General features: G+C 38.6%; 1 protein-coding gene across 2 annotated transcripts in view; it reads right to left on the bottom strand.

Annotated features, from left to right (window-relative positions):
* The window catches only part of TNFSF13B (tumor necrosis factor (ligand) superfamily, member 13b), a 78,594-nt gene that overhangs the window by 10,939 nt on the left and 51,637 nt on the right, over positions 1 to 16,018 (bottom strand). The window lies entirely within an intron of this gene.

Raw genomic sequence — 16,018 nt, 5'->3', positions numbered from 1 at the left:
ATTCACACAAAAGTATCGAGTGCCTCCTAAGCATCTCTGTAGACACCAAATGAAGGAGTCATCACGCCTTTACCTGAGGAACTCACAGCCTAAAAGGGAGACAGGTGTGTACGTATAGGTTTGCAGCATAAACAGTTTTCTAGGAACGTATTTCTGTCACAGAGGCACAGGGGCCTTGCAGACTAATTCTACAAGGAATGGAACTGTATATTCTCTTAAGATAAAATGCAGACAATGTTACAAGGATTGGTGTTATGTACCATGAAGTTGGTATCGACTCATAGCAATCTTATGCACAACAGAACAAAACACTTCCTGGTACTGTGCCAACCTCACAATCGTTGCTACATTTGAGCCCACTGCAGTTGCCACTGTGCCAATCCAACTAGTAGGGGGTCTTTCTCTTTTTTGCTGACTCTCTACTTTACCAAACATGTTGTCCCTTTTCAGGCACTGGTCCTTCCTGATAATATGACCAAAGTTTGAGAGATGAAGTCTGGCCACCCTAGCTTCTAAGGAACATTCTGGCTGTACTTCTTCCAACACAGATTTGATTTTCTTTTAATGGTCTATGGTACTTTTAATATTCTCCTCCAATGTTGTTGTTGTTGTTAAGTGCTGTTGAGTCAATTCTGACTCATAGCGATCCTGTAGAGGGTTTCTGAGGAGCAGTTGGTGGGTTTGAACTGCCGACCTTGGGTTCTGCAGTATAGTGCTGATCCTACAGCAACACACAGAAATCCTTTTCCTCCAAATCCCATAACTCAAATGCATCAACTGTTTAACTTTCACATGCATATGACGTTACTGAAAATACCATGGTATGAGTCAGGTGAACCTTAGCCCTCAAGCTGACATCTTTGCTCTTGATCACTTTAAAGAGGTCTTGTGCCTAATGCAATATGCCATTTGATTTCTTAACTGTGCTTCCGTGAGTGTTGATGGCTGATCCAAGCAAAATACAGTCTTTACAAGGGTTGTTGTTGTTAACTGCTATCAAGTTGGTTCTGACTCATAGCGCCCCTGTATAGGGTTTTGCAGGGGTAGGAGGTTCTTACTTGTAAAAAAAATCTTACCTGCTGAAAACTTGTTGTTGTTGTTGTTATGTGCTGTGGAATCGGTTCCGACTCATAGCGACCCTGTACAGGGTTTCCAAGGCTGTAAATCTTTACGGGAGCAGAAAGCCTCATCTTTCTCCCGCGGAACAGCTGGTAGTTTTGAACTGCTGACTTTGTGGTTTGCAGCCCGATTCGTAACCACTACGCTACCAGAGCTCCTTACTGGCCCCTGCTTTATAGATTGGTCAAAAATTTAGCTCTTTTAGTTCATCTCAAAGCTCTAAATATGTTTTACAACGCCATGCAGAGACTTACTTGTTAAATTTTTGTTTTGTCTTCACTATAAGTAATCTTGTTTTTACTTCACCATTTGCATGCCCACTCTTGCACAGAAGGGAAAAAAATCAGACTGGTTTCCATAGTTTCCCCTTACCTTGTAATATATTCATCCACATCTTGTATTGTTTCTGATGTCAAAAATAAATACCTCACTTATACTTTTAGCATGCTGGTTAACTAGAGATATGTACAAACAATAAAATGTGTTAAGTGTTTATTCTGCTTCTTCCAACTTGCTTGTATTACTTTTTATAGTTGATATTAAGAATTTGGAAGTAAACACTGAGAGTATCCATGTTTATAATTAGTAAACAGTGAAAATATAGATGTACTTTAGTACATAATTCTTGAACTTCTCAAATTCACCCAGCTTTTAGTATTTGATGTATCTAATGTTTTCAGCCCTCAAAGACACGGGCTGATACAGAGGCTGCAACAATGAGCTCAAACACACAGGAATTGTGAGGCTGGCACAGGAGTGTTACTAGGAGTTGGAACTGACTTAACATTGTTGTTGTTATTAAGTACCATTGAGTTGGTTCCAACCCATGGTGACCCTGTATAGGGTTTCCAAGGACCAGCTGGTGAGCTTGAACCACAGACCTTGCAAATCAAGCCAAGTTTGCAATCCAGCGCATTAAACCACAGTGCCACACCAGGTCTCCAAGTGAACATCACACATGTAAATCCTAATGTATCTGGCGGTGGTGATTATGTGCCATGGAGTCTTTTGACTCATAGTGACCCTGTACAGGGTTTCCAAGGATTTCAATCTTTATGGAAGCAGAAAGCCTCATCTTTTTCCTGCGGAATAGCTGGTAGTTTTGAACTGCTGACCTTGAGGTTAGGAGCCCAAATTCACAATCACTATGCTACCAGAGCTCCTTATAAAATATATATATCTTTATAAATATATAATATATTTATAAAGAGAGACAAATAAATCAGACTGAACATGGTAATCATAATTTTTGTTCTAGTTTCTGTTAGATAATCTCTTCCCAAATATTAGGACTGCCAGTGTTACTCCTTGGAATGACTGAAACAACATACAACAAAGAACAGTGTTCTTTTTTTATCTATTATCTCCAAGTGCCTAAGATCATTTTAAAAGAAAATATATTGACAAAACTTTTAAAAACGTAAATTCAGTAAATCAATTCAATGTTGTTGTTGTTGTTGTTAGGTGCCGTTGAGTTGGTACCAATTCATAGCGACCCTATGCACAACAGAACACATTGCCCAGTTCTGGGCCAACTTCACAATCATTGCTATACCTGAGCCCATTGCCACTGCTACTCTGCCCATCCACCTCTCTGGGGGTCTACCCCTTTTCCTCCAACCCTCCCTCCACTTTACTAAACATGATATCCTCCTCCAGTGACTGGTCCCTCCTGACAATATGTCCGAAGTATGAGACGAAGTTCTGGCCATTCTGGCTTCCAAAGAGCACTCTGGCTGTACTTCTTCCAACACAGATCTATTTGTTCTTTTGGAAGTCCATGGTACTTTCAATATTTTCCTTTTGATGATAATATGATGCCACATCTCTTCAACTTGTCATTTCCAGCATAGTAAACCATGTGATTGTCAGATTCAAAATGGCCATTTCAGCTCACTAATGCCTAGGATATCAATGTTTTTATACATTCCATTTTATTTTTGACAGTTTCCAATTTTCCTAGATTCATACTTCGTACATTCTATTATTAATGTCTGTTTACAGCTATTGCTCTTCATTTTACGTTGTGCCCCATCAGCAAATGAAGGTCCCGAGGGCTTTACTCCATTCGTGTCATCGTGTCATCTCTACTTTGTGGAGGCAGCTCTTACCAGCTGTACTTTGAGTGCCTTCCAAGCTGGGGGGCTCATCTTCTGTCACTATATCTGACAATATTCTGGTGCTCATCATGTTTCAGTATTCAGTAATCTGGTGCTGACAGTATTAAACAGTTATTCATAAGGTTTTCAGTTACTAACTATTCGGAAGTAATCTGTCTCTCCTTCTTCCTAGTCTGTCTTCATCCGGAAGCTCATCTGAAACCTGTCTACCATGGGTGACCCTGCTGGTATTGAAAATACCCATGGCATAGCTTTCAGCTTCACAGCAACACACAAGCCACCACAGTATGACAAACTGACAGATGAGTGTGGAAATCAATTCAATGCATAGTGATTATTTGTACAAAGCAAAGTTTTACATTATGAATCACAGTGACTGTATACTTGAATCTGTCAATGAAGGAAAGTTAAAAAATAGCAAATAGAAGTCAGTCATGGAGGGCCATGTAGGTTGGGTTAATGAAAGCACACCAAGTAGTCACTCTGTGGCAGTAAAGAAAAGTGATAGTATTTGTGCTTTATAAATATCACTGTGCAGGAACCAAGTAAGAGAGAAACCAAAACTGGAGGCAAACAAGCCAGTGCAGACAGGAGACAGTGATGACTTGTACTGGAATAGTGGGCTGGGGATGAAGATAAGCAGATTAATTTAAAATATATAATTAGAAGAAACAACTGATAAAGCCTAGAAATTAGTGTGTTTAATTAGGAGGAAGAGGCACTAATGATATCCAGAATTCTGGAATAAACAAGTGAGTAGAGACTTGTGGCATTTATTGAAAAGGGGAACAGAAAAGGAGGAAGAGACCAGAGAAAAAGTCCAGGCTGGGGTACCACAAAGATGTTCAAGAACAGATAGTCAGTAGACAGAAGTATGTATAGCTACAAGTTCAGGGAAGAGTCTTCTACTAAAGATATACATGTCAAGGTTGGGGAAATTTTTTCTGTCAAAATTTATAACTTCATTTTCAAGCCATACAAAATTATCAGTGTAGAAATTAGCCTGCTACATTTGGTCGAACATTTAATTAACTCACCCCTAATGCGATGGCACCCGACAACGACAACAACAACAAATGTGATGGCTGGAACTGTGGTTGCCTTGCCAGGGCCGGACCCAATGATTTCGTGGGCAGCCTGTGGGCCAGACATTCCGCAGCCCTGATGTAAGCTATCAGCATATGGTGGCTCACTGAAATTATAGGAATACTTACGAATGTCAAAGAAATGAAATAATGGAAAGAGGGTGGGTCTAGATCAGAATTCTGAAGAGCATCGTTATTATAAAGATACATTTAGAAAGAAGTAAAAAAAAAAAGTCCAAAAAGTAAGGAAATGTGTTTGAGAAGCAATCTGAGGGAAGAGTTATTTCAAAAATGCTATTGATATTTTAAATTTCATCCTTGTTGTTGTTGTTGTTGTTGTTTGGGGATGTAGAGTCAGTTCTGACTCTTAATGACCCTGTATAGCGTCTCGACTCATTGTGACCCTGCCCAGGGTTCCCAAGGAGCAGATGATCGGTTTGAACTGTCAACCTTGTGGTTAGCAGTCCAATGCTTATCCTTTAGCACCACATCACGAATCCTAAAATATTCTGTTGTTGTGGTTAAGTGCTGTCAAGTCAAGTCGTTCTGACTCATAATGATCCTGTATTGTGTTTCCAAGAAGTATCTGGTGGGTTTGAACTGCCAACTTTGTGTTTAGCAGTCTAATACTTTCACTACAGTGTCACACCAGGACTCCAAAAATATCATCCTAGCCACTATGAAATAATTATATTGCAAAATAAAGTAAACAAGACTTCCACTAACAATGTGATTATAAAAATCTGAATATGTCTCTTCTTTTTTCATGTTACAAATTACACAAAAGGAACAGATACATATGTTACAAAATTTCTAAAAGGATGCCCAAAATAACTGATTACCAGGTATAAGTTGGGTGAAGAAGAGAAGAAGCACAGACAATGGTGAGAAGACTGGCAATTGGAGACCTCAGAAAGGGCCAGCCAAACCAACTTGCTAATGATAATGAAGCTAGCCCACATGCATAGAAAGCTTTTATTAATTGACAGTCCTGGAAACAGAAATGTGATCTGGGAAAATTGGGGAAAACAGGAGGAAAAAAATTTTTAAAGAGATGAAAGTGCAAGTGTCAGAAGAGAAAATAAACTGCATGAAACAAAATGAAATGGAAATAAGAAAAAAAGTTTAAAAGAAATTAAGGAAAAATATAGATACTGAACGCAGGTAAACAATTACCTGCATGTACATAATTCTAACCCCAGATGAAAGAATAAGTAAGCAAACAATGAACAGTAGAACCAAATAAAAATGTAGAGGTTCTACAGAATTCTAAGGGCACACTGTGTCCTAGGGAAAGGTGACACAGGAACATTTATATTAATCTCTGATTACTGCTGTAAAGTAAACCTCATTTGCAGCTGGGACTGAAATGATGACATTTAAAGTTCACATATCAAGTGGTAGAAATATAAACACTTTAACAGTACATAGAGAAATATTAATGAATAGAATATCACTGATAAAAAGAGGAAGGTGGAAGAGAGGAAGGATAAATAAAGAGAAGAGACAGAAAGGACTCTAGCTTTATTACAGACCAGAGAACAGAGTTGCTATCAGTTGGCACTGACTTGACTGCACTTAACAACAACAGCCTTAACTTAATGGCAGTAGGTGGTTAGGGTATGGAGTGATAACTTTAAAGGTAAACACTGGATCTATGTACACACAAAGACAGCAAAGTAAACAGTCTACATAATAAGCAACTTAAAAAAAAATATATAATATAAAGGAAGCTTTTTTAATAAGTATAAAACAGAACCCAACAAAATAGAATAAAAGACTATCAGATCTCAGAAGTAAGTACATGCAAATAATATTAAATCTCGCAATGAATGAAAATGAACATGAGAAGGGATAAAAATCAAAGTTCTACTGTACATTGTGAAAAAGGAACCTACTTAAAAAGAATCATTGCAGACAAGTTAAAAATAAAATCATACAGGAAAACATACATGTTAGTTTCTGTTGAGTCAGTTCTGACTCATAACAACTCTGTATGTACAATAGACTGAAACTACCCAGGCCTGCACCACCTTCACAACCGTTGTGATGTTTGAGACCACTGTTGTAGCCACTGTGTCAATACATCTCATTGAACGTCTTCCTATTTTTTGTTTTTTCTTTCTTCCCCTCTACTTTACCAAGTTTGATGTCCTTTTCCAGGAACTAGTTCCTCCTGATGTCATGCTCAAAGCATAGTAGCCAAATACAGACCAAGAAAAAGCCTTTTCAACTTTTATATTAAAAAGATGCACCATGCAATTAAATTCTGTAAATAAGAATAATAACAAGCTAGAAGATACAAGGACCTCTGGTAGCATAGTGGTTACGAATCCGGCTGCCAACCTTAAGGTCAGCGGTTCGAAACTACCAGCTGCTCCATGGGAGAAAGATGAGGCTTTCTGCTCCCGTAAAGATTTACAGCCTCGGAAATCCTGTACAAGGGAGCTCTGGTAGCGTAGTGGTTACGACTCGGGCTGTGAACCGCAAGGTCAGCAGTTTGAAACTACCAGCTGCTCCGCGGGAGAAAGATGAGGCTTTCTACTCCCGTAAAGATTTACACCCTCGGAAACCCTGTACAGGGTCGCTATGGGTCGGTTCCGACTCCACGGCACATAACAACAACAACAACAACAAACCCTGTACAGGGTCGCTATGGGTCGGTTCCGACTCCACGGCACATAACAACAACAACAACAACAAACCCTGTACAGGGTCGCTATGGGTCGGAACCGACTTGACTGCACTTAACAACAACAACATATAATGAAAAAAATCTTCATTTATTATGATGGTGGTGACTGCGCCATGGAGTCAGTTCGATTCCTAAGCAACCCTGCATAGGGTTTCTGAGGCTATAAATCTTAATGGGAGCAGAAAGGCTCATTTTAGCCCAAAGAATGGTTGGTAGTTTCAAACTGCTGACCTTGAGGTTAGCAGCACAACTCGTAACCACTACATTACCAGAGCTTCTTTTATTATTGCACCTCACATAAAAATTGACATGAAATATCTAAGTCCTTTATGAAGAAAATTTCAATACACACTCAAAGGCACAAATGAAGACTGAACATGCATAATTATATAATTTGTTTTAAAATTTCGGTTTCATTAGGACAGCTAATGTCATGAAAGTGCTTTACATAAATTTAATAACGTAACAGGAATTCAGTAAAAATACCAGAAAGGGTTTTGATTGTTTGTTTTGTTCTTTTAAAAAGGCAAGTTGTTCCTACAGTTCATAATGGGAAAAATGAACAAATAAGAAAAATCTTCTCAGGAAAACCTTGAAAATGATGAAAACTGAGAGGGGCTGGGATTATCAGTTAATAAAATGTTATAAAGTCTTCTAATCTAAAACGACCTGATTTGTATATATGAATAAAGAGACAAATTAATATAATAGAAGAAAAGAAAGAAACAGACACAAATAAAGGCAGAAATTTAATACAAGTTAAAGGTAGCATCTCCAAGCAATGGAAGAAAAAATGGCTTGAATTGAATAAGTGTATTAAGGCAATATGTTGTTGTGTTGTTGTGAAGTGCCTTCAAGTCAGTTCCTACCCATAGTGACCCTGTACAGGGTTTCCAAGGAGCAGCTGGTGAGCTTGAACCACTGACCTTGTGGTCCAAACAGCTTTACAGTCTGGCGCATTAACCGACAGTGCCATAACAGGACTCCGAGGGCAATAGGTAGTCCTCTGGAAAAAGAAGTAAGTAAATTCCATAGCTAATATTTGTTGTTGTTAGGTGCCATCGAGTCAGTACGGACTCACAGCGACCTTATATACAGCAGAACAAAACACTGCCCGATCCTGGGCCAACCTCACTACTGTTTCCACGATTAAGTCCATCGATGCTGCCACTTGGCCAATCCATCTCGTTGGGGGTCCTCCTCTTTAGCTCTGACCTTCCACCTTACCAAACATGATATCCTTCTCCAGCGACTGATCCCTCCTGACAATATGTCCAAAGTATGAGAGATGAAGTTTGGCCATCTTGGCCTCCAAGGAGCACTCTCTGGTTACACTTCTTCCAAAATGGATCTATTGGTTCTTTTGGCAGCCCATGGCACTTTCAATATTCTCCTCTAATACCATAACTCAAAAGCATCAATTCTTGTATGGTCTTATAATATATTATAATATAATGTAGTTCATATATTAAACTAGAATAACTTTCAAACAGATAAATAATTTCATGATACTAAAGGCCTTTCTGGCCACAGCTCAAGACCCAGAAATTGTGAAAAGATATCGACAAATTAGCATTTTAAAAGGATTAACAAAATTGAAAATACAAAAAACAGTATGGGAGAAAATTCATACTGCAAAAGACTGATTTACTTAAAATATAAAATCTCACAGAACTAAATATAAAAATGATACAATTAAAAAGTGAGAAGAGATATGAACAGATAATTTAGCAAAAAAAGAAAAGTTGATAGGATATAAAGACATTTAATAGAAATACAAATAAATAGTTACTACAACATGAAAAAAAATAGTCAATAAATTTCATATTAAAAGTAAAGCAAATTGCAAGTTACAATGCAATTATGTTTTTCATCTATCAGACTGGTAAAATCTAAAACTTTGATAAAATTGATTGCTGACAAAGATACACACAATCATTATTTGGCATTTCCAATGGCCATAAAAAGCTTACAAACCCTATCTACTTGAGCTCTGGTAACATAGTGGTTATGAGTCGGGGTGCTAACATCAAGGTCAGCAGTTCAAAACTACCAGTCTTTCTGCAGGAGAAAGATGAGGCTTTCTGCTCCCGTAAAGCTTTAAAGCCTCAGAAACCCTACACAGGGTCTCTGTGAGTTGGAACCAACTCCACGGCACATCACTACCTCTATCATCTCCTTGATGCCACCAATTGTCTGTCAGTTAGTCATGTTGCGGTAGCTTATGTGTTGTTTGGAAGCTATGCCACAGGTATTTCAAATACCAGGAGGGTAACTCATGGTGGACCAATTTCAACAAAGCTTCTAGATTAAAACAGACTAGGAACAAGAAAGAGGTAGCTTGCTTTTGAAAACTTAGTCACTGTAAACCTTATGAATATTAGTAGAATGTGGTCTGTCAAGATGAACCACTCGAGTTGGAAGGCCCTCAAAAAGCAGCGAGGGAAGAGCTGCCCATGTGGAGTGTTTACATAGACCAAGAAACAGTCTTTCACACAGAACGAATCAGAAATAGTATGCCTCCGGCTTGTTTCCTTTTGTCATATTTATTCACAGACTCCTGGTGTGGAACTGGAGAATAAGCACTGGGCTGCTAACCTTAAGGTTGGTGGCTCAAATCTACCATTCGCTCCTTGGAAACCTTGTACAGCAGGGGTGGGTAACATCCGGCCCACGGGCCATATGTTGTTGCTGTGATTAAGTGCTGTGGAGTCAATTCTGACCCATAGCAACCCTGTATAGGATTTTCAAGGAGCAGCTGGTGAGCTTGAATCACCGATCTTGCAGTTCAAAAGACTTTGCAGTCTGACACATTAGCCTACAGAGCCATACCAGGACTCCTATACGGGCCATATAAGGCCCTTGAAATCGTTTGGTCTGGCCCTACCAAGGTAATCACAGCTCCAGCCATCACATTGTTGTTGTTGTCAGGTGCCATCGAGTCGGAACTGACTCATAGCGACCCCATTCACAGCAGAACGAAACAATGTCCGATCCTGGGCCAACCTCACTACCGCTGCCACACTTGAGTCCATCAATGATGCCACCTGGCCAATCCATCTCGTTAGAGGTCTTCCTCTTTTTCTCTGACCCTCCACCTTACTCAGCATGACATCCTTCTCCAAAGATTGTTTCCTCCGGACAATATGTCCAAAATATGAGAGACACGAAGCTTAGCCATCCTGGCCTCCAAGGAACACTCTGGCTGCACTTCTTCCAAAACAGATCTATTGGTACTTTTGGCAGAAAAAGAGGTTCCCCATCCCTGCTATACAGGTTTTGATGAGTCAGAATTAACTCCACAACTCTTCATAACAACAACAACATTCAGTCTGTATGTTGAGTAAATAATCCAAAAAGCTGGAAAATATGCAGACACATGCACTATCAAGACTGGAGGGAGACTCATCATGAACCTGTGATATGCAGATGATGCAATCTTGGTTGCTGAAAGTGAGGAGAACTTGAAACACTGACAGATAATGATCAGACTAAACCCTTCTGAAGAGATTACATCTCAATGAAAAGAAAACAAAAATCCTTACAAATGGACAAGCAGACAACATAATGATAAGTGGAGAAAACATTGCCTTTGTCAAACATTTTATTTTTCTTAGATCAACACCCATGGAAGCATCAGTCACGACATGAAATGATGAATTCCATTAGGTAAATCGGCTGCAAAACACCTCTTGAAAGTTGTCAAGAGTGACGATGCAGTTCCACTCTGTCTTATAGTGTCACTATGAGCCGGAACCAACTTGATGCAGTGCATTTGGTTTTTGGTATTCATTGTTTAGCTTTCCCATGCATATGAAACAATTGAAAATACCATGGTCAGACACATTTTAATATCGAAGTGGCATTTTTGGTTTTGAACATGTTAAAGAGATGCTATATAGCATATTTGCCCAATTTAGAAATATGTTTTTAAATTTCTTAATTGTTGCTTCCATGGGTGTGGATGTGAATCCAAATAAAATAAAGTCCTTGACAACCTCAATCTTTTCTCGATTTATTAAAATGCTGCTTAGTGGCCCACTTGTGAGGATTTTTATTTATGTTACACTGGGGTGTAAGAAAGTGGTAGTCTTCGATCTTCATTAAGAAGTGCTTCATGTCTCTTTCAGTTTCAGCAAGCAAGATTTTATTATATGCATAGCTTAACTTGTTAATGAGTCTTCTTCCAATCTTGATGCTGTATTTGTCTTCATATAGTCCAGCTATCTGGATTCTTTGTTCAGCACACCACCTTGCTTGCTGAAAGTGAAGAGGATTTAAAATACTGATAAAGATCAAAGAACATAGTCTTCAGTATGAATTGCATATCAATGTAAAGAAAATAAAAATCCTCACCACTGGACCAATAAACAACATTCTTATCAATGGAGAAAAGATTGAAGTCATCAAGGACTTAATTCTTCTTGGATCAATTATCAACACTCATGGAAGCAGCAGTCAAGAAATCAAACGGCGCATTGCATTAGGCAAATCTGCTGCACAAGAGCTTTTTAAAGTGTTGAAGAGCAAAGATGTCAACTTGACGACCAAGGTACACCTGGCCCAATCCATGGTATTTTCAATAACCTTGTACACATGCAAACGCTGGACAGTGAATAAGGAAGATCTTAGAAGAATTCATGCATTTGAGTTCTGGTGTTGGAGTAGAATATTGAAAGTGTCATGGACTGCCAAAAGAACAAACAGATCTGTGTTGGAAGAAGTGTAACCAGAGTGCTCCTTGGAGGACAGGATGGCCAGACTTCATCTCTCAGACTTTAGACATATTGTCAGGAGGGACCAGTCGCTGGAGAAGGATATCATGTTTGGTAAAGTGGAGGGTCAGAAAAAAAGAGGAAGACCCCCAATGAGATGGATTGACAGAGTGGTAGCATCAATAGGCTCAAGCATGGCAACAATTGTGAGGTTGGCTCAGGACCAGGCAGTGTTTCCTTCTGTTGTGCATAGGGTCGCTATGAGTCAGTACTGACTAGATGGCATCTAACACCGACAATAACACAAATATTGAATAAGTATGGTGAAAGCGTAGAAGCCAGAGGCACAACTTTCTTGATTTTAAACCAGGCAATATCAACTTGCTCTGTTTAAAAGACTGCCTACTGGCCTATGTACAGGCTCCACATAAGAACAGTCAAGTGTTCTGAACCCCCATCCTTCACAGTAGTATTCATAATTTCTTAGGTTCCACGTTTTTTGCCAAATGTATAATGTACACCTTTCCAAATAATTGTTCTTTTTTTCATTAAATTTTTGTCTTTAGGGTATTCTTTTGGCTTTCTTTGAATTCTTAAGAAGCAATCTGCTTACTATTAAAAGCTGCAAATGTGTTTTTAGAAAATTCAGGGTGATTAGTAATAGCAACTACAGATACTCAACCTTGCTTGCTGGAAGCGAAGAGGAATTAAAATACTTATGGCTGAAGATCAAAGTATGGACTCCATGTCAGTATAAAGAAAACAAAAATCCTCACAACTGGACCAATAAACATGATGTTGTCACTAAATACCATCAGCCAGTTCCAGCTCATCACCATCCTGCATAGGGTTTTTGAGGAGCAGCTGGTGAACTTGAATTGCCAATGTTGAAGTTTAAACTAATCTTGCAGTTTAGCACATTAACCCACAGTACCACACCAGGGCTCCATAATCATGATAAATGGGGAAAAATGATTGACGTTGTAAAAGGCTCAATTTTGCTTGGATCCACTCTCAACACTCATGGAAGCAGCAGTCAAGAAATCAAACGATATATTGTATTAGGCAAATCTACTGCACAAGACCTCTTTAAAGTATTCAAGAACAAAGATGTCAGTTTGGGGACTAAGGTGCACCTGTCCCAAGCCATGGTATTTTTAATAGCCTTATATAGATGTGAAAGTTAGACAATGAATAAGGAAGACCATAGAAAAATTGATGCAATTGAGTTATGGTGTTGTAAAGAATATTAAAAGTATCATGGACTCCCAGAAGAACAAACAAATCTGTGTTAGAAGAACTACAACCATAATTCTCCTTAGATGCCAGGATAGCAAAACTTCGCCCCTCATACTCCCAACATATTATCAGGAGGGACCAGGCCCTGGAGAAGGGCATCATCCTTAGCATGTTGTTGTTGTTGTTGTTAAGTGCCGTTGTATCGATTCCGACCCATAGTGACCCTGTATAGGGTTTCCAAGAAGCAGCTAGTGAGCTTGAACCACTGACCTTGCAGTTCAGACGACTTTGCAGTCTGACACAACAACCCACAGCGCCACACCAGAACAAGAGGAAGATGCCTACGAATGAAATGAATTGGCACAGTGGCAGCAGCAATGGGTTCAAATGTAACAATGATTGTGAGGATGGCAGTGTTTGGTTCTGTTGTGCGTGGGGTCGCTATGAGTTAGAACTGATTGGATGGCACCTAACAACAACCACAATAGACATTTAAAGATGAGATGAAAACAGTCCCTGTCTTTGAGGCTCTGTGCCTCTGGAATACATAACATGAGACTTCAAATTGTATATCTTTTCCTGAAAGGCTTCTTATTGATTTGTCTAAGTAAAGATACTTCATTTAGTACAATCTTTTTTAACAAAATGATTTTTGTAGGCTCTCTCCCTGCTAAAATGCTTATGTTTACTAAGTTTCAGCACTGTAGGATAAGCACTGGGTGACAAACCACAAGGTCGGTGGTTCAAATCTACCAGCTGCTCCTCAGAAACCCCATGAAGGGTCACTATGAATTGGAAGTGACTCAGCACTTAACAACAACAACACTCCAAGGGGTTCACAGGCATCAAAAGTTTATCCATGGGTCCTAAGGGTCAAAGAGCCTCAGGTAAGAACTCCTGAATGAATGATACGGACACCACTCAGGGACGATGCTAACACAACTGCATAGCAGTTCTACCTTTTTGTGTGGTTTACCACAGGTCTAATTTTTTTCTGCCAAATTGGTAATGTAAACCTTTTCCAAGTAGCTATTCGTTTTTCATTTAGTGTTTTTTTTTCCTTAGGGTACTCTTGTGGCTATATTTGAATTCTTAGGAAACATTTTTCTGTCTACTAAAAGCCGCAAATATGTGTTTTTAGAAAATTTCAAGTGATAAATGAACATAGATTTTCAAATAATTTAGTACTTGTGTTACGTTTAGGGTAATTACAATCAAACAGAGAAATTTAACTTGGAAAACACAGATAAAAAACAGCACTCAAGTGTTATCATTACAATGACTAATCCAAATTCATTATTTATACTAGTTCTTGTTTCTCCACCCTTGGCCCCTGATATCCTGATAGCTTAACCTCCTGATACTCGGAAACCCACTGTTGTGGTTCACAATACAAAAATTCTCTGGCCTCCACCCTGATTCATTTTTTTCTAGCGTTCATCACTATATTTCACTGTATAATGTACATGTCTAGTTATGGGTTGTGTTTTGTTTTGCTTTTCCCCTTTACCTTTCATCAGATAGATTCCATGAAAATTGAGAATCATGCTTCTTTTATTCACTGCCATTTCAGTTACACTGGACTGCTTATCTAAAGGTCAGTAGTTCAAAGCCACCAGTCACTCAGCGAGAGAAAGATGAAGCTTTCTGCTCCTATAAAGACTTACAGCTTTGAAAACCCTACAAAGGGTCCCTATGAGTCAAAATCAACTCCAAGGAACTGGGTTTATGGGGACACTAGGACTTAGAATAGACTCTATGGATATGGATTTGATTTTGGTTTTGATATTTACATTGTTATAGAGTAACTGAAAAACTGTAAGTTCTGAATCAGTGTGTGCAATAAAATAAATAAACAAATGTGTGAATGAATCAGTGAATAGTTCTTTTTCTAGTACATTTTTGTCAATTAGTTATCTTGCATAAGCAATAGCTGCTATGAAGCAGCAATTTCAAAAGTATTTTGCTTCCAAAATGATATTGATTTGTCCTATAGTGACATGATCAAACAAATATTTTAAAAGCTGGATAAAATTAAGTAAAACATGTATTTATTTTACTATGAGTTTTCTCAAATTCAAGAATATGTACTATGCCTTGTGACAATTAAATTAAAAATACATAGGATATTATGTTTCCAATTTTTTTTGAGTAATCTAAATTTACATCATGGATAATTTCCCTGGATTAATATTCTATGTCTGCTGCACAAGATCTCTTTTAAGTATATCTGTCAGTTTAAGGACTAAGGTGTGCCTAACTCAAGTCATGGTATTTTCAGCTGTCTCCTATGCATGTGACAGCTGGACAGTGAGTAAGGAAGATCCTAGAAGAACTGATGCATTTGAGTTAGGGTGTTGGAGAAGAATATTAAAAATACCATGGTCTGCCGGAAGGGCAAACAGATCTGTGTTGGAAGAAGAACAACCAGAAAGCTCCTTAGAAGTCAAGAGGTGAGACTTCGCCTCTCATGCTTTGGACCAGTCCCTGTTGAAGTACATCATGCTTGGTATAGTAGAGGTTCTGCGAGAAAGAGGAAGACCCCCCCAAGGAGATGGACTGACAAAGTGGCAGCAACAATGAGCAGCTGCGAGGTTAGCACGGAACTGAGCAGTGTTTTGTGTTGTTGTGCTTAGAGTCACTATGAGTTGGAACCAACTCAACAGGACCTCACAACAGCCTAATAGTATTCTCTGTGACACATCTTAGTACATGATGCTAACGTTTATTCTCCATTAGCCTGGTTTCAGAGCATTATAGAAAACTTCAGATTATCTAGAAATCAAACTAACAGAAACTTCAAATAGTCAAAAAGTTTTAAAACATACTCTCTTTATGAGAATATGTTCAATTATAAAGAAATAGTTCGATACTATGAAGAAATGAATTGACATTTTCACAGATGTATAAAGCTTTCATACATTTGTTATAACATCTAAAACAATATGATAGAATAATTAATAGCTGTGAAGATGACCAGCAATCATTATAGAAGCCAGGATGATTTCTAAATAATTAAAAATGAAATTGGATTTAGTATTGTGC

Source organism: Chrysochloris asiatica, unplaced genomic scaffold, assembly GCF_000296735.1.
Source record: "Chrysochloris asiatica unplaced genomic scaffold, ChrAsi1.0 scaffold00029, whole genome shotgun sequence".
NCBI classification, from domain to species: Eukaryota; Metazoa; Chordata; class Mammalia; order Afrosoricida; family Chrysochloridae; genus Chrysochloris; species Chrysochloris asiatica.
This window is presented reverse-complemented; position numbering and strand designations above follow the sequence as displayed.